Below are 19,524 nucleotides of genomic sequence, written 5' to 3'. Positions count from 1 at the left end.
TTGTTAGTCATAATCAACCCGTAAATTTTTTTTTTTTTTTTCATGAATGCATTGTTTTCCAACAATCAGGCTAAGTGACAGTGATAATTCATCTCGCTGTCTTCTCTTGGCCTATTACTTCTCAAACGTCATTATTTTCTCTTTACTCGACCATTCTGCAAATAAATCATTATATCATCCCAAATTGCAGCACAAAAACACAGTACAGCGAGTCAGTTTTCCAGCAGAGGCTACTTAGTCTCCACCCGAGGATCCATAACGAGCGTCTGCCTCTGCCTCATAACATACTGCACGTTGTGGATAATACCAACACACTATTGTTTGTTTAGACCCGCAATGTCACCAGCAAAAGATGGATGGAGGACGGGTAATAATCTGTCCTGCTGTGATTAATACTGTGTGGTCACAGTGGTGCTGTTGGAGAACTTGACTTCTCCCAGCGATTTATCACAACATGCATGGCTGATTGTGGACAGTACACACTTCTGAGGGGATCTGCTCGGCGTATACCTTAATGGATGATCTTATCACGGAAATTAATAAGTGAAGCGCCAGTAGCTTAAGAGGAAATATGGAAATACTAAAGTGACCTGATGTTGAAAAACAGTAGAACCGCAGTGCAATTAATGGCGTTGGAGGCATTGTTGTTCTCGTTGAGGATAATTTATAAAACAAGAAAGATAATTGAAAATGGAGAGATTGCAGAGAGTTCATGGGCAGTCATCCATCAGCTGTGTTTTGAAAGCCTGAGACGCAGTTGGTCGGGGCGTTGCTTTCAGACGTGTGGAGAAATCAGATCTGCAGCACAGATGATGTTCTTATTAATACCAGGCCAGACTGCTGATGGTTTCTTTTGTGCTTACAAATGAAAAATGAGTCTGCTAAGGGCTCTCATTAGCCCATCCTCAACTGTGTTTTATAAAATAGTGGGATGAGCAGTGATGAGCCAGAACTTTATGCTTCAGTGATTAAAAATCAGTTGTATTCACAGAATGCTGTTATTACCACGAGCATATTGATTACTGTATTAGGTTGTCCTTTAATGGCGCGTGGAAGAGACATCCGAATGAAGTGTATATTTCTCAATCAAGAGATAATGATGGATTTATAATAAGCAGTGTTTTAGGAGGGATAGATGGGCGAAGAGAGGAGAGTTAATACAGCCTCAGATCTCTTAATCAGCAGTGTGAGGCGTGTGTGTCTGTGTGTGGAGTGGCGGGTTAGATTGGGAGTTGCTGGGTGTTGATAGGTCTCCAGGGAACTTAAACAACCCTCGGTAATTGGCTGTTGGGGGACTAGTTTCCATGTGAGAAGGGGAGGAATTGAGTCAGCGGTGAGACATGGTTTTATTAGATGAGGCTATTGACAGGTTGGACATGAGGACGAAGCTGGAGCTTGTGCAGGGTTGTTCTAACAATCAGGCATCACTTTTGAGCAAGTCAACAATTTAAAAACCCAAAAAATCTTTCATTTAAAACCACAGCCACTGAGGCTAATGACACTTTGGCAGTTTTTCCTTTCTGGCTTCAGTGCCTGCTTTCAACAGGCGAGGTTAAGGGTCACCTGCCTCGTGACAGTGAGAGTTTATCCCCATTAAGGCGACCTTGAGCTCCATGGTGAAGCCCTAACCTGCTCTGGAAACGGAAGACAATCTAAACCTTTCAGAGGCTTCATGGAGGTGCACGGGAAAGAGCAGGTTTTGTACAAAATTAAATGAAACATTACAATTACTATCCATATTTGCTTTGAACTGAATTCTTGACTATGGTTCCTGTTTTTCCCTGCGTGGTGTTACATGTGCAGTGGAGCTGCTGAGTGACAGGGGCAGTCTGTGTGGTCTGTGCGTCATGCTGCCTGTGCTCGCTCCAGACATTTCCACCTTCATTCTGGTATCAGAATTCGAGTTGCCAGCTTTGTAGAACTGTGTGAAACTGACAGTTTGACTGGAGTTTGCCTCCTGTCACAGAACAACAAGGTTGTTTTTTCTCTTGCTAACCTCAATCACGCTATAGTTGCCATCATCAGATGCATAAATAATCCATCGTTAACAATTTTCCGGCTATAGGCTCGGAATTATGCAGTTCACCAATGTCATTTGATTTAATTTGACTGTGAGGTAAGCACATACTATGCATACAACGAACATTAGGCGGAAATTACAAAGTCAGCTTGACAGAACTACACCATAACATACATTCACGCAACAATGCAACCATCAACTCAGTTCAACCTTTTTAAAGCTTTACTTTGCAGTGCACATGAATTCACAAGGACATAATGAGATTAAAGTCAATTTGAAGAATGCATTGTGTTCCTCAGAACAGCTGCCAGCTAGAAAGAGAAAGAGTGAAAACCTATAATAGAGCGAGAGGGAACTCCTAATATAACAATGCCATGTGGTATGTCCTGACATGATACATTTGGCTTGCAGTGCCACACACTCTGCACACAGAGACACTCAAACAAAGGCCAGAATTACAAAGCACTGCTGTGTCTTTCTTAACACTTGCTCTGCAACTCAATTTTTTTTTCAAACATAAAGGATTTCCCTCCAGACATGATTTCATGCTTGGACTGGGCTGGGCTGTTTTGTTAGTCCTGGCGATAAGTGACAGAAGCGCCATTTGTCGTCCTCTCCCTTTGTTTTTTGTTGACAGAGTTGTCACAATGCACTGTAGGTTGTTTAGCTTAACACTCGTCACTTGTCAGCTCAGAAGCAGCGCACGCTCAAAGAATAGTGTCATTTTTAAGAGGCAATGGCAGAAGTCGACTGAAAAAATCTTTTCAGTCTGCTGAAAATATCACTGCAAGTCTGAAAACATTGCTCACAGAAGGCAGACGTCAATCACTGCAGAAGAAAACAGTCCAATTTACTCCGCCCTACTGTGAAGAGAGAAAGAGGGAGAGCACAGCGAGGATCAATAAACCATTGCGCGCTGGATAACACAACCCTCCACTTCAATCTCTCTTTTCCCCCTTTCGTCTCCCTCTCTCTGCTTACAGGAAGAAAATGAGGAAGAAATAAGGAATCTGCTGATTTTCACCTTTGCATCAAGGCACCACTCGGTTGTAGTGAAGCGAAGGCAGCAGCCATTTATGTAACACTTTATAATTTAATGATAAAAAAAGATCAAGCCCTTTCTGAACTTCTAACAGTAACACTGAAGTCTTTAGAGGACTTTCAAAGAGCTGAATATGCTAAGGAGATCAACAGCGAGATGAATCCAATCACCAGTGGGTGCAGGTGATGCAGTATTCATGATTTAATTATTGTTCTTCCGTTTTGTAAATCCAGATCAGCAGGGGAATATACAGGCTGAATGTGAGCATTTACAAATTCAAATTTGGAGACCTGACAGTGTAACCCTGTCTCCTCAGCCCACTCTCATTCCCAGGCCCTCAAATCCAGATGCGGTGTCACGCCCTGTATCAACGCAACAAGCACCCGCTGGCATCTTTATGAGATACACCAGGCTTTCAGCTAACTCTAATGTAAAGTCATCCGTGTAGAGAAGGGGAAGGGTCACACATGACCTGACTTTAATCCAGGAGACCGCAGTTTGTGCCCCGTTTGAAACCAAAAGTCAGTGTTGTTTTAACATAATGTTACGTAATTTATATTAGGTCGCTGCACACTGACGACACTCATGTGACACATTTACGTGATGTTATGCACGTAACAAACATTATTTTAAACCGGGCTGTACCCAACCTAGAATTGTGTCAGTCATATCAGATTTGGCTGTTTAATATGAATATTCAACAATTCTTTTTTAAGTTTAAGTTTACAATTCTTGGGGCTCAGTGGGACGTTCGGTGTGATGGTGGCATTCTCGTGATATAGTTAACAAGCTAACTGTGCTAACAGTGGATCGGAAATGTGCAACAGCATTTTTTTTTTTTTTACACTAGATATCAAACAAAAGCCAAAGAGTGTATTATATTAAGCTGCTGTGAGCTGTTAATTCACCACTTCTTCAGGTGTAAAGTTTCTCCTCCCTTGTGCTGATGCATCTGGTCCGCAGCTGACTGTACCAAAGAGTATTGTTAAAGTCAAGAGAGCTCACTCTGTAGCTGAATTTGAAGTAGACTGCACAGTCAACCGAGGAGTCTCTGACTGATGATTCAAATCTTCAACTTCCAGGGGGAAGCCCTAATTTTAACCCAAAACATGACTTTTTGTCTAAACTGAAGCAAGCAGTATTGTTGCCTCAACCTTACCGCGAGCGTTTCACAACATTAACCACATGTTCTCATGTGTTTCGGCTGTGCGTCACAAAGATACGCTAAAGGGTGCCCTGTACGTCACTATCAGATGCAGATGGGCCTCACAGAGTGTTGGTATTTGATAAATGAGAACGTGTTCTGCAATAGTAGCCATCTGTGTACTGTTACCATCTGGCAAACGATACAGAGCCCCCATCTGCAAGCTTAACAGATTTAAATATTCATTTGTCCCTACCTCTATTAGAATATTAAATAAGGTAACAGTTTGAGATGTGCAATATATGTTGATGCTGTGGTCTATCCCCTTACTGTACTTGTATGGGAACATGTGGGAATGTGTAATATGTGTATTTATTGTATTTATTGCTGTGTGTATGAGCAGTATCTATCTATCTATCTATCTATCTATCTATCTATCTATCTATCTATCTATCTATCTATCTAAAATTGCGAGCTGAGCCATAACAGATCTCAGACTGTCAGCCTTGGCTGGTATGTGATCCCCCTCGATGACGTAATGAATTTGGCACTGTCTTCTAATGCCTCAAAGCAGCATGTATGGAAACCAAACTATGTTTTCATACCACTATTTGGATTGCCAAATGTGTTTTGGATGAAAGCAGGAAATTGACACTGACTACTGGGGTTTATGTAGACTCACAAGTCAGTCTTTAGACGCTTTGCTTAACTAAAGACTGATGTCTTTCTCCCTGATTTTGTGTTTAGATGGGCAGATACAATTTCAGAGTTTAAAAAAACTCCCTACCTTGCAGAACCAATAGTAAATCCGCAGGGCGGTCCTTCGGTGGCTCGCTGAACTCTTGTGCTCGTAAACATAGTCCGACTGCGTTAAAAGTTTTAAACAAAGTCGCTGTAAGTCCTTCATTTCCACAATCTTGTGGACTGAGCACACGTTTGATAAAACGGAGTTAAATCTCTCGGCATCCATTTTCAAGCTCTCTGTGTGTTTGTTTCCTTGCGGACGAGAAGCGCACATTTCCGGGAGGGCGTGTCCTTTTCAAAAATGTAAGAGGCGTTGCTTTGTTGCCGGCCGTTTTCGCCGGTGTGTTAAACACGCTTTAGAAAAGAGTGTCCCCAGACCATCAGAAGGCGGAGATCTCTGATTGTCTGGTGGTGAGACTAGGGTTTATGCTCTGCATACCCTTGGTGTGGATTTGGAAATGTGTCCCATCAGCATATCCTATGCTACAGCACCCTGCAGACTTTTTCTCTATCTAACCCCTACATGCATACCTTAGGTCTTTATTCATTCATTTAATTCAATTAAGCACTGCACTTGGTAATTCTCAAACTATTTGTTTAACAATGCTCTGGTGTCAAAAATCAGAGGTGATGGTGGTTGTGCTGGTCTCTGAAACATTTATAGGGCCCCTGGAAACCTGTGGTATGTACAGTAAGAAGACTGCATTCTTTTATTTTCAACATGCTCATGGTTGTTAATGGTGCAGTGCCGGGGTGTCAGGTATAGTGCAGAGCAAGCATTTTCCTTGATAGTGGAACGCTTTGATGACAGTAGCTCTGGAACTTGTTTTCCCCAGATCCACTCATCAATTGAGCACAATGGAAAGAACAGAAAATGAAAGTCAACCTTCATAGTACTTTAAGTACAAATGCAACACAAATATCTGCAACTTTCAAACATATTGACCTGCTTACTAATTGCTATGTGACAGAGAATCATTCTTTAGATGCCTCACTGTTGTAGGGTTCTTGGCAGCTGCTAGCTGTAGAAATAAATCTTTCTTCTGACTTTTTACCGGAGAGCCCTGAATTTGGCAAACAATCGGTCCCTAGCTATCCGGTCAGTAAATACTTCTCCAAGCAAGTCAAATATTTCCTTTCAAAAATGAAATAGGAGAAGACACTTCCAGAATATTATGCTGTTTGCAGTGCCCCTTCACAATTCCTTCAGGTGGCCATTTACTTCTGATCCATTTTGGAAACCATTTGAAAAGCAAAAATGATTTTTGATTGAAACTCTAAGTTTGCATTTGTAACGAAATAGACTTCTGAGCAGATATTTGTCACACATTTCTTTGCCAATGTCCATTTCCACTCCATTTCCCATTATTGTTTAGTATGGAAATCACTTATCTGTGTTATATTGGACAATGGTCTCTGTGGTGTGGTTATATTTTGTTATTTCCATGTTGAACTGAGCTACAAACCAAAGGAAATAGCCGTATACTGCGAACCTTTCTGCATGCTTTCACAAAGAATTTGAATAAATGAATGTTTGAATATGCTCAGTGTTGAAAATACTGCACTTGGTCGGTTAAAATGTTAAGAATTTTGAAGTCCAGCCAACAGAGAACATCTGCAAATTGTACCAAATGAAGACATGAAGCTTTTCTTTGCTGGAATTGCAATCTTTTCTAAATTAATTACCATGAAAGGGCCAGTTCAGCAAAATGTGCTTGAGCAGAATTCAAGTCATATTTTATCCAGAGCTAACAATTCCCAGCAAAACACTGATTAGGCATTCATCAGTAAAACATGTTGATGTGGGGAACATGTTGCATTGATGCTGAAGGCAGACGTTATACTGCCTACATGGCTGAATGCACCGGGGATTGTATTATGATTATCAGATATTTCACGTCCTCTCTGTCTGTCGCTCAGTCACTGCTTCATCTTTGCAGACTCCTCCTCTCTTTCCTCCCTACATACATGTGCACTGATAAGCAGATGTGTTTGAGGGGGTAAGAGTGTGACAGCCTGCGGGCAGGCCTGTAATGGCGTCCTTCATGGATGACATTCCCCTAGAGTGGCAGACCAACAGGCAGCCAGCCAGGCTTCAAGCCAGCCAGGCAGCCATGCTAACTGATAGCGAAGGTCTCTGGCAGGCTAGACCTGGCCTGCCTGATTATTGATTGGCCTTGAGAGCATGAATACAGTCCAGAGGCACAGGGACCAGAGAAGAAAGGATAAAAGCAAAAAGACGACATCGTGTTTTCTGGTGCAGAAAGAAGGCTTATTAGCTGTATCAGGTTGCAGGTGTCTGAGATGTAAGTGGTGTTGTAGAGGGGTAGCAGTTCACAAACAGAGAAGAAAGCCATTTAACCCAGACGAAGGTGACAGAACAGTGACTCAGACAGGCAGCATTTTTAAGAGTTCTGATGGTGCTTTTCCATCTCTAGTGGCAACACCACCCAAGCAAAAAATCGGACCTTAGTCTGGAAAAAAAAGCTGTATTGTAACACATGCATGTTAAACATGTAACACATTTGCATACAGTAGTAAGGTAGATGACAAAAATGCATGTGTTATCATGCTTACATCTGAAAAGAATTCTAGTAAAAGGAGGATCTATACAATCAGCACAGTTTCAAGATAAGTGTCCCCTATTCAGTATCCGGCCAAATGTCTTCCCTTCTGTTCCTGAGATATGACGCTGAGTAATGGCCAGAAAAAGCGTTTTTGCAGGACACTGTGACGTCACAGTGAAGTTGACCTTTGACCTTTTGGATTTAAAAAGTCACCATTTTGGGGCGTCAGTGGCTTAGTGGTAGAGCAGGCGCCCCATGTACAAGGCTCTTGCCGCAGCGGCCCAGGTTCGACTCCAGCCTGTGGCCCTTTGCTGCATGTCACTCCCTCTCTCTCTCTCCCCCCTTCATGCTTGTCTGTCTTATATATTAAAGGCTAAAAAGCCCCAAAAAATATCTTAAAAAAAAAAAAAAATGTCACCATTTTGACTGATCCATGTTAAATTTTGTCATAAAAGGAATTCTTGAGGTATGGCGAAAAACCTGTTTTGTGAGGTCACACTGACCTTGACCTTTGGCCTTCGGCCACCACATTCAAATCATTTTATTCTTCAGTCCAAGTGGACATTTGTGTCAAATTTGAAGAAATTTCCCAAGAATTCACGTTCACAAGAGCAAGACAGATGCAAGAGCACATTGACCTTGACCCTTGACCCCCAAAATCGAATCATTGTTGAGACCATGTGAACGTTAAATGCCAAATTTGAAGAAATGCCCTCACTGTGTTCTTGAGATATTGCATTCACAAGAATGAGACAGACAAGGTCACAGTGACCTTGACCTTTGACCACCAATTCCTAATCAGTTCACTGGTGATTCCAATTTAATATTTGTGTTAAATTCCCGAAAGGTGTTCTTAAGATTTCGCATTCACGAGAACGAGACAAGGTCACAGTGAGCTTGACCTTTGACCTACGACTACCAAAATCACCAAAATCAAAACAGTTCATCATTAATATTTTAAGGTTTTCTTAAATTCAGACAGACAAGGTGTAAGGAGATGTGTTTTACCTGCTTGACCGTTTCGACTGAGACTCCAGTTTTCCTCAGAAGAGTCATCTGACGTGCTGCTGACGTGTCATATATAACGTGTCAAGCAGGTAAAACACATCTCCTTATATCTTGTCTGTCTGAATATAAGAAAACCTTAAAATATTCTAAATAAGAAGACAGTATGAACCTTATCAATCTAGTTCATCATTAAGTCCAAGTGAAGATTCTTCTCAAATTTAAAGAAATTACCTCAAGGTGTTTGTGAGATATTGGGTTCACAAGAATGGGACAGACGGACAGACAGATAGACGACTCAAAAATATAATGCCTCCGGCTATCGCCAGCACAGAGGCCTGAAGAGAATATATCCGTTTATGGACCTCACTTTGTGCACAGGGTAATTGTCATGTGGGGACCTCTCCACATGTTGTTTTATGATTGTTCATTTAAATTTCTCACATTGCTAATATTATACATGAGTTTCATTTCATTGTAACAGTTGACCTCACCTGACAGCAAATGTGGTCAAAGAACGTTAGCTAGCAATCAGCTCTGGCTGAATGGAGTAAAAATGTTCTCCCTGATTAACTCACTGGTCTGCTGTGTGGGTGCTGTGTGTCTCCCAGACTGTATCTGAGGAGGAGTGAGACTGTCATGGACACTTGATGGAGTTAATTGAGGGAGACAAATGATTTATATAAAATTATTAGAGATGACGTGTCCCTCTGCTGGCACTGGACGGTCCTTTAATGAACCGAAACATGGGACGCAGTGACGATGGTACTATGGATAAGATCAAACTGATTTAAGATGCCCATTGCTATTGCATTTCACTTTTAAAGTGAATTTCCGCCAAATTAATATATGAATAACCTAGTGTGAAAAAATCCAATTGTGGAGCTGGTTGTAGCAGTGGTTGCAGTCTGTGCCTGTGGTGTGATAATTGAAACTGTGAAGCTGATATTTAGATTATGTTCATTCCCCACATTTGAAACCGATGAGATAATTTATTTATTTAATGATGGGCTGTGGCCTAATTGGTAGCACACAGAGTAAGACATCTGATGGTGCATACTGGAGCCATTTATGAGAAAACCATCTGAAAGGTGTTTGAAACAAACAGAAACTCATGCAAGGAGCCTCAGATAGTCTGTTCTTCAAAAGATGTTTTATCTAAGGAATCATTTTCATCCTTTCCCCTCCAGAGATCATAAATATATTACCAGGCATAGTTTGCACTGAGCAAGATTATATACTCCATACTGTATCTTCAATAAAGCTCAGCTCTTTCTGAGAACAAACAGGGAAGTCTGAGTCATAGAAATAAAATGACTAGAAAGGGCATTGAACTGTTTGCTGTGGTCATTTGACTTGTACAAAATAAAAGGGGCTTGCTGTTAGGGGCTGTAGAGTGTGTCACACTCACTAGTTGGAGAGCACAGTTTTGGTCTCTTTTAATCTTATTTTTCTTGTTTAACAGAAAAATGCATCCATATAGAAATCCAAGTTTCTCTCTTTCACTTAACTAAAACTAACATCAGCTGAACTACCTTGTTAACTGAGGCTGCATCCAAATTCGACAGAAACGAAAACAATAGTCTTAAACTGTCTTGTTAGTCATCTGGCAAGTTAGTCCACTGTTCCAACAATCAGCTCTGCACATAAATCCCAAATTCACTGAGTTAGATGTAAAAAGACACGCTGGATCTACATACTGTTTACCCCCGTAGTCTAACGTTACGCCTCTCAACTGATGGCTGAGAAGCTGCACGCTGAGCAGAGAAACTTCTGTGAAAGCAGCTACACGTCATCATATTTCAACAAACATGCAAATTAAGGCAACAACAGAAACAGACTACTTATTCAAAATGTAATGTTTTGACTCCACTCCTCATTTGGTCCTACTGCAAAACCTCACCTCAGTGACTTTGCAGCTTGCCACAAGTTGGTTGGTTTGTAAGAATGTTCATATGGAAGTAGGCTCGCTGCCATGGTTGCAATGGCAATGTATACATAAAAATAGCCACTGCTCTGACCAACTGGCTACACTGATGTGAATGAGAATGACTGTTCAACTTTCATTCGGTTTTTGGTCTAAGTTAAACATTTCAGATCAGTCCTAAAGATTTTCAGTAAACTTTACTCATTGAAACAATCCTGCTTCCTCTTCTTTACCTTACTCCATGGCAGATGTATATAATTCATTAAAAATCTGAAGTGTGGGACAAGTGCTTCAAGCCCTTACCAAACGGGTTCACACAATGCTGATTAAGCTTTTCACCACCAAGGAAAGCTCTCTGTAGCCTATTTCAAAGTATACCCAGGTTGTGGTGTCAGGTGTCTGTGGTGACTATTCTGTGCTGCCACACCAGAAGTGATGCCTCTTATGTTCAGCCACAGCTAAAGGGGGCAGGAAATGGGGAAAGACCCAACCATTCTCATCCCAACTCATCAATATCGGTGCTTTGTCTGTTGACGTTCAAGGACACCATGTCAACTTACTCTAGATGGACACGGTCTTGTTCAAAATAAACTCACATTGGTAAAACATCTTTTTCTTTTCATTTATGTCTATTCACTTATGTAACAAAAGTATCACAGTTTGGCGCAACATTCACACACGAAGCAAACAGCAGGTCCCTGGGTGAAAATCTGGGTTTGTTGGCCTGTCCACCTCCCTCTTGCCCACCTGTTAGGGATTTTCCAGCTCATTCTATTACGTCTTACCAGTGGCGTTACAAACCGCTGCAAGCCAGTGTGTTTCATAACACTGTGAAAAGTGCCTTTGTGCATTGGTATCTAACGCCCAGATTACTGACAAAGCGGTAGTATTTGACGAGTTTGGAATGACAATGGGTTGATAGCCCATAGCCTATGGAGGAATATCCTAAGAAGCGTACAAGAAACTTTTCTGGGGTGGATGCTCAACAGAAAAAAAGCATTCAGAGGAAGGATTAATGTAAAAAAAAAAAAGAAAGCGATTGACTGCAAGGACAAACAGGGATCACCACTAGTATAGCTTCTCCTTGTTGGAGAGCAGTGAAAGATAAGGTAGACATGGATGTTGCGTCACCGCTGTTGGATGGGTTGGTATTTGTAAAACACTTGAGCAGTGCTCGTTCAAAACATGTCTGTTCAGAACGGGGAAGATGTCGTGAACTCAGGCATTCGTCCTAAGCACACCTTCCCAACCATTCTGCACTACAGGTTAAAATTGTACTGACATTTGATGCACCAGAATTGTGGATTGAAATGTCTCCCTGACCTCAATTTGACCTCTTAGGGACCACAGTGCTGTATAGAAATAGCACTGCAGGGGAAAGAAATTTGAATTTGGAAGCCCAATGTTGACTTGACTGCTGCTGCTGCCACCACCACGCTGCATAAAAGAGAGTGCTGCTACTGTAGGAAACCCTGTACAGTCATGCTTCAGGATTATACTTGTGCTTATTTCTATTGCTGGTTGGAATCCTACACACCTTCCCATGGCTACGAGGAAGTGACTAGATGGCACTTTGCACATTTACGGTGTTTTTTTACATGTGAAAATCACTGATGGTGTTTTTTCAGACTTGAATATCATTGAAGGTAAACACAAAGGATGATGTAAGAGAGGCTGCTGCACTCCAGAAGTGTATGACAAGTCAAAACACCAGCGCTGGTTGTTTTCTGTACACACCTGCTGAAGATGCTCATTACCGCTTTACAATGCACGACTACCAGCGTCAGCACTCGAGAGAGGCAGCAATTTCATCACATTTGTTGCTTGAATTGGTGCTGTGATTGTACACTAGCTACTGCAACTTGAGTACTTTTCTGTCTGTCTTATTCTTGATAAGTGAATCAAATGACACAATGCCGTGGGCAGCTCAGTCTGTCAGCATTGTACCTTTATGCAAATCACAAATATATTACATTTGTATATTTCATACAGAATATAACAATGGTTTTTAAAGTGACGTAATTCCAATTACGTACATGAACTGACTTCAGGAGGTGAGGTGGATGTTGAATGGCGTGACACCGAGGTGCAACAGCTACCAAGCTGCAGACCTCTGTATGAACAAACACCAACTGAGAATATGATCTTCTCCTAATCCTAGTGGTTTAAACATAACCACAGGTTAAGCACCAATCTTATATGTTTCCACTACATGATAAAGTTCAAATGTTACATTTAGGAGGTTTGCACTAACGTACAATGCCAACATTTATTCTTGCAATTGGGTTGCTGTGCAGCATGGCCAGTGTTTGTTGCCTTTTAAAGCAAAGTAAATCTCATGTTTGTACTGACACTTGTCTGACTTCTATTGTCTACAGTGTTTCTAATAAGTTATATAAAAGAACGTAGAGCGATGACAAGCTCTAAATACAGTTTTAGCTAGGGGGAAAAAGGCACGGTAATCAAATCCATGGAAGGGATAGCACTTAGTTGGTTGGGAACACCAAAGTTGCTTTGTGACGAAGCAAAGAATTTCCAGTACAGTTATATCTCCTTTCCTTTCATGAAGGATGATGCTGTTTCCTCGGCGAACAGAGATAGGAAAGCAAACCCTGAAGCGCCTTTTCTTAGCATTTAAAGAATTCTACAAGCTTTTATCATGGCTGCCAGTTAGATACTTCTGGGTCAGTTCACTCAGTTTGGAGCCTCCCTAATCAAAAAAGACTGTTCGACACACCCCAGGCATGCTCAGCAAACAATCCCTCGGTAAATAAAAGGTCAAAAAACACATATTCCTTCTGTGCTGGTCCATCTGTTTTCCATCCCATTCTGCCCGTCTTTTCTTTTTTCCCCCCACTTACTTGCTCCAGTATCTTTTTATGTCTCTGCCCGTCTGCAGCCCACCATTGCAACAGCGGGGTCACTGGCAATTTCCTTTTTTGAAAGCAAGGGCACCTCTTCATTCTTTCTCAACAGAACAAAGAGCCAAAACACACATGCGCAAATATCTATGGGTGCAACACATGCATACCCCGCTAGCTTCTGCACCTATTACATACATCTAAAGATATCAACGTTTGTGTGTGTGTAAGTGGGTGGAAGGAAGAGCACACACCTGCACATAACACTATAGCTGAGAGAATGTATCATCAAATGCTCCCTAGAGTACAATATACTGTGTGTTAGAAGTGTTATTTTGCTCTCCGTCTATAAAGCAGGTTGTAGAGAGAACAGGCTTATTACATGCTGTGCACTCTGCACAGTGTGTGCAGTCATTACATCCTATGGCTGGGTGATTAGGCCTTAGAGTTATGCAAAAGGTATTATTGTCAGGCAAACTGTTTTTTACACTGCAAATCTATGTCCTTTATTTTGTTGAATTTGTTAAACAGAAACCTTTTTACTGGGAATACTAGCCTGTTAGATAACATGATAAATTTTGGATTTAAGGTCTTGTTAGACTTCAAATGAGACTGTGTTATGTTTGAAGGAAGACCTAACTCTTTCTCATAGGAATGAAAAGTTGAATTCATAAGCAAAAGAAGTCGTCTTTGCTCACATTAACACGGGTTTTGTTGCTACAGCCTTACTTGGTCTGGTGCTGACAGCAGCTTATGATGGCTACAGAAAACATTATAACAATAGATATTGCTGAACAAACTGCATTCACTTCATGGACTTAATGACTCCGCTCTATTTGTGCTACTGTTTCAACATTGACCATTATCCTGTAATAGTCAGTAAAAGCTACATACAGTACTGTACCTCACATAACCGCATTTGTGGTCCATGGCTAAGATGCATGGGTACAGCACCAAACTAGCAGCTCCTATCTCAATGGAAGAAAGAGGTAGTTGTGTTTGTGTGTGCTACTCCCTCTTGGTGAACCTTCACATCATTCTCGGAACCCATCGGCTGTATTCGGCGTCTGACTTCCGGCAGACGGCGATAGCCTCTGGGGGCAGACCCCCGATTTTTTGGTATTCCGGTTTGAGGAGGTGAATTTCCGTTTCCGACTTCCGTTTATATATAAGTAAATATGCTGAACCATTGCGATGGATTCAGAGTTTGCAGTGATGCCAATTATGTTCCGCCTCGTTTGTTCACCGCACGGAGCGTTTAACCTGGCAACAACTGCAGCCGGCTCAAACGTGATTGATCAATATCACGCGGACTACAAACAGCCTACAACCAGAAACCAGGGCTCTTCTGCTCTTCTTCCAGAGGCAAGATCTCCGGAGTTTGCCTACAGACTCTACATTCACTGAATGTAGAGTCTGTATATAGAGACTACCTTCGCATCATCATATGTAAAGGAGCACAAGAATTTATGTCCTCAGAAATCATGTCTTAATAACTCCTGCATTGAACTGAATAAAAAGAGTACCCTCACTGACATAATGCATTCCTTTGCCCCTAACCCTGACCACCATGGCTAAATGCTTAACCCAGACCTCATTCTTACCTTCAAGGGACTGTTCTGACTTTTCCAAATGGCACTTATCCAGAGTCATTTTATTTCCTTCAGTAGATGGTGATCAGCACAGCCCCAGTTTGAACAGGCTTAGCATTGTTTAGCATTGTATCCGCCTATGAAAAGTCCCACCCCAAAAAGTTCCATCACAGATTAAGTGTGCACTATATTGAAAGTATTTTCACTGCTTTACCTTTACGTCAGACAACCAGTTCCAACAGGGAAGCCATTAACGACTCTCTTCAAAGCCACCAAACTCCATTGACAAAAACAGTAATTCTGACTCACTCAACGTGGGAACTGCCTTTTAGTCTACCGCTGCCTTTATCAGTTAGTGTTATGGTATGAATTTGGTGAATCAAACTAACCACTTTAAACATCGAAGTCCCACAATAACACAAATAAAATAACTGATCAAGGCAGCAGCAGACCAGCAGCTCCCGTTAAGCGATGTTAAATCACTGTTTTTCTCAATGGAGTCTGGCTTTGATGAAAGCAATATAAAGGCATCAGTTCCCTGCAGGAAATCGCTGTCTGACAGAAAAAGTAAAGCAGTAAAAATACTCTCAATATAGTGTACACTTAGCCTGATTCTGAGTGTTTTAGCTGGGGCTTTTTTAGGTGGCTAAAATGTTTTATTGCAGACCCCATTTACAGCAGTACATTGCTTGGCTTCCATGCTGGAGATCCAGTCTATGAATAAGTATGATAATAAGTATGAATAAGTGCCTCATACAACCCCACTTCAAAAAATCTGCACCTCCCAGTCTTAACCTTCAAGCTGTTCTTTTAAGGTCCTGAGAACTCGCCAAAATGTCCTCACAATGCAGAAATGTCCTCAGTATGATGGTTTGAAACTGAAATTTGTCCTCATAAAGACGCCCCCTTCTCCCCACCACCTCTGCGTTACTATGACAGTGACACTCCCATTCATCCTATTTTTCCACTTCAGTTTCTCGTTACTGTTCCCAAAGCCTCAGAGAAGCCATGGCAGTTTTTCCAAGCAGGGTTGTAGATGCAGCGTCGGACACCGGGTGGCTATGGAGGTTTGAGGGTATCATTATTGCACAGCATGATCCAATATAGATAACAGCATACCTCTCTCTCCTTCTCCCTCTCTTTCATCACCTCTCTTATACAGCTGTCCAATAAATATCCACCAAATCACCTTCATAGATACCAAGGCTCTTTTTGAGATAAGAGCTCCAGTCTGTGAGGTGCTGTCTTTTTTTTCACACTTTGAATGCCTCTATTGCAGATTGTTTTGATTGAATTTAATAGGTTTTGTGCGAGGGCCAAACACAAAATAGATTAAAAGCTCATGAATTTAAGAATCGGGGAAGTGTCTGACTGCTTTAAGTGAAAGGTTTCGACCACAAACGTTTTATCAAAATTGTTCTGCCACAAAGTGCTGCTGCATATGCTGTCGAGAGAAAGTCATGAGGGAGAAAGAATGAGCGGACATGCAGAGAGGCGGCCTGCCTATCCGCTTTTAGAAACAAGTCTCTGTCTTATGCCTTGCCGGGAGATGTGTCTCTCTCCTATCCAACTCTATATTCAGATCAATGGGAGACAGACAGCTTGGCCAAGCTGGTCAATAGACCGAGGTACGGGTAGGCGAGAAAAGAAAAGCAAAGAGGGCGGTGGGGTTGGGAGGGTTAGGGAAAGTAGATGAGAGCGAGGAGATGGGATTTACGGGAATGATCCTCCCTGTTGAGTAAAGGTGCATCAGCTGTCCAAATCAATCCAGCGTTTGTGTGTGTGTGTGTGCCTGTGTGTGTATGTTTTCTTACATTTATATGTGTGTGCATATGCCTGTGGGCATCTGTATGTGTGTGCATTTCAATCTGTCTGTGTGGACTCAGGGGTGTTGCAAAGAGGCAGCAGAGTTAAGCAATGGCAGCCACTGCATTGCAGATACTTGGCCCGGTGTGGCATGGCACAGATAGATGTGTGTGAACAGGCCTCCGTGCTCTGACTGTACAGCCAAACAAAGACAAAATGTCAGTGTGTCAAGATAGCTTCGCGGTCAACAACGGCTAATCACGGGAACCTGATTCAACCCGTTTTCTCCGCCCGCCTCTCTCACTCTCTCCTCGCACACACACGCGCAGACATGAACACACACGTAAACACACTCCAGTGGCTCCTTTTAAGCACACCTGCTCGGTGCAGATAGGCCCACTACCACTGCTAATCTGTCTGTGTGTCAGTCAGCCCAGCCTGGCCCATAAAGTCCCACCGCTCTTTCCTGTTCTCCGTTCAGATCGTATTTGCAGGACACCTCCAGGGTTCACCAAATAAATAGCGCTAAGTATCAGGCCTCGTCCCGTCCCCTGGCCATCTGGCTCCATAGTAGAGAAATTCATTACTCTCCAGGTGATAGCTCCAGCGCGCTCTCACTGGATTGGCTTTGTATCCCTGCAGGCTCCATTCTGACACTGGAGATTATAATCACAAACTGGCTGCTAATGTGAATGTGAATGCTGCAACCACTGCTGCTGCTCATACTAATATTCTCAGTCCTGCTAGTATTATAACGACCATTTCTACTAATACTGCAACAACAAATACTCATTCTACTTCTACTACAGCACAGTGCTGACAAAAATACCAGCTGTTTTCATGGGATTACATCACGTCTGATCCAACGTCAAATCTGTCTGAATCCTTTTGAATCACTTTTTTAGCTTTATCTTTTAACAGTCTAAAGTTATTGACAAAAGTTGATGTATTTCTTCAGCTTTTTCATGCTGCTCTGTGTTTATATTTTGTGGCCTGTGGGAGTTTGAACGTTGTCTTGTCCTTCTATTTTCTGTCTCTCATTTTTGACTTCATATCTGCTGTTTTGTGTGCTAAATAAATACAAATTGCTATCTTGGGTCTAGTCAGTATGGGAGACAGAAAAGTCTCACTCAGGACTGGATCACCGAGACTGTATTCAGGTCAAGTGACTCTCACCATTACTTGATTCTGAATGAAATGATGAGGGCGCTTCTAAATCACACAGCATTGTGTTGCATATCATTCTGGCTCTCTGGTGCGTAGCAATTGTGCCAGCTATCTCCTACCCTTAGACTTACTCCTCTATTTTAATCTTGTAACGCAGATATAGCCATTGAGTTTCACAGGTTTCACCAGAAATCAATGCAGAGAGGTTGACAGAAGTTACACCAAAAGGTCTGCAGCTTTCTGTGAGAAGCTGTGTCAGGTATTTTTTTGCTAATTTGTCTCGTCTATATAACATTCAAGAAATAATCACCTGCAGTAATAATGTGGGGACTAAATGGATACCACTGCAATTATCCCTGTTTGTTCTTGCTGTTCTCCTGTGGTCACTGCCTTCTCCTCCCCTGTCAACAAAGCACTTTAATTTAAAGCAATTATTCCAGTCTTCATTTTTCTCACAGATATCTTAACAGATATACAGCGTCTTACAGTAAATATTGTAATACTTGACCTTGTAAAATCTAACTCCACCTAATGTCCACAAGTAACATTCATGGGTGCATTATCTTGGGACACGTAGCTACAAAACAACAGAATTTAATCCCAAAACTAGTTGCGATATATAATTGTTGTACTTTCTACCAGCTCAGTTACATTACAGTAATATCTTTTCATCATGTCATCCGCCAGCCTTAGATGCTGTACATGTACCTACTGTATAATAAGACTATATGTGTGTGTGTGTGTGTATATACATACACATATTTATATATATATATATATATATTTATATATATATATATATATATATATATATATATATACATATATATATATATACATATATGCTAGCACTGTTCACACCTCTGTTGTGTCTGGCAGCTTAATCTCAATAATGTTTACATTCATTTAGTGAACTTTTTATAGCATGTAGTCACACATCATGCTCTTTGCCGCGGCTCCTGCTGAAATAGTTTAAACATCATTCATATGTTACTGATGAGACAGGGCCTTTGATACCTTATCTGTATATTAAAAGTGCTCTATACATACAGCCAAGTCCCCAGAAGAAAGTGCTACATTTATACGCTTCTGCAAACTACAGATATGTTACATTTCATACCTATCATATCAGCATCTTTAAAGTGTACTTGTGATTGCATATTTATGAGCTGACTGTCATCTAGAGGTGGAGGGGATGTGAGGATGGTGTCACACCTTGCCGAGATCCCTGCTAGGCTGCAGAGCCAATGTTCAAGACCAGCAAAAAACAGAAGTGGTGATATTTCAGTGAGTCATGGCTGCATTTCCTGCTAGTATAGTGCCATGAGACATCACTGTGTTTCCAGCTGGAGTAGTGCCACCAAAAATGTTTTTGATCAAGACACCAATTACTTTATTATTATTATTTTTTATTGATACATGGGGGCAGTTCCTGCAGGGATAGTGTTCCTAAATGTAATTGTTTTTTACCGAGACATTGCTGCATTTCTAGCCAGGGTTTCTCCACCAAAAGCATATATATATATATATATATATATATATAGTTATTTATTTTATTTTTTTTGTTTGTTTGTTTTTTAAAGATATTTTTTGGGGCATTTTTGCCTTTAATTGATAGGACAGCTTAGGTGTGAAGGGGGAGAGAGAGA

The 19,524-nt window shown here is 41.4% G+C and overlaps 1 protein-coding gene across 1 annotated transcript in view; it reads right to left on the bottom strand.

Annotated features, from left to right (window-relative positions):
* Window positions 1-19,524, bottom strand: part of nrg3a (neuregulin 3a) — a 536,209-nt gene that overhangs the window by 203,476 nt on the left and 313,209 nt on the right. The gene's annotated exons all lie outside the window — the stretch shown is intronic.

This window comes from Epinephelus lanceolatus, chromosome 17, assembly GCF_041903045.1.
Source record: "Epinephelus lanceolatus isolate andai-2023 chromosome 17, ASM4190304v1, whole genome shotgun sequence".
Lineage (NCBI taxonomy): Eukaryota > Metazoa > Chordata > Actinopteri > Perciformes > Serranidae > Epinephelus > Epinephelus lanceolatus.
The sequence above is the reverse complement of the archived record's forward strand: the minus strand, read 5'-3'. Positions and strand labels throughout refer to the sequence as shown.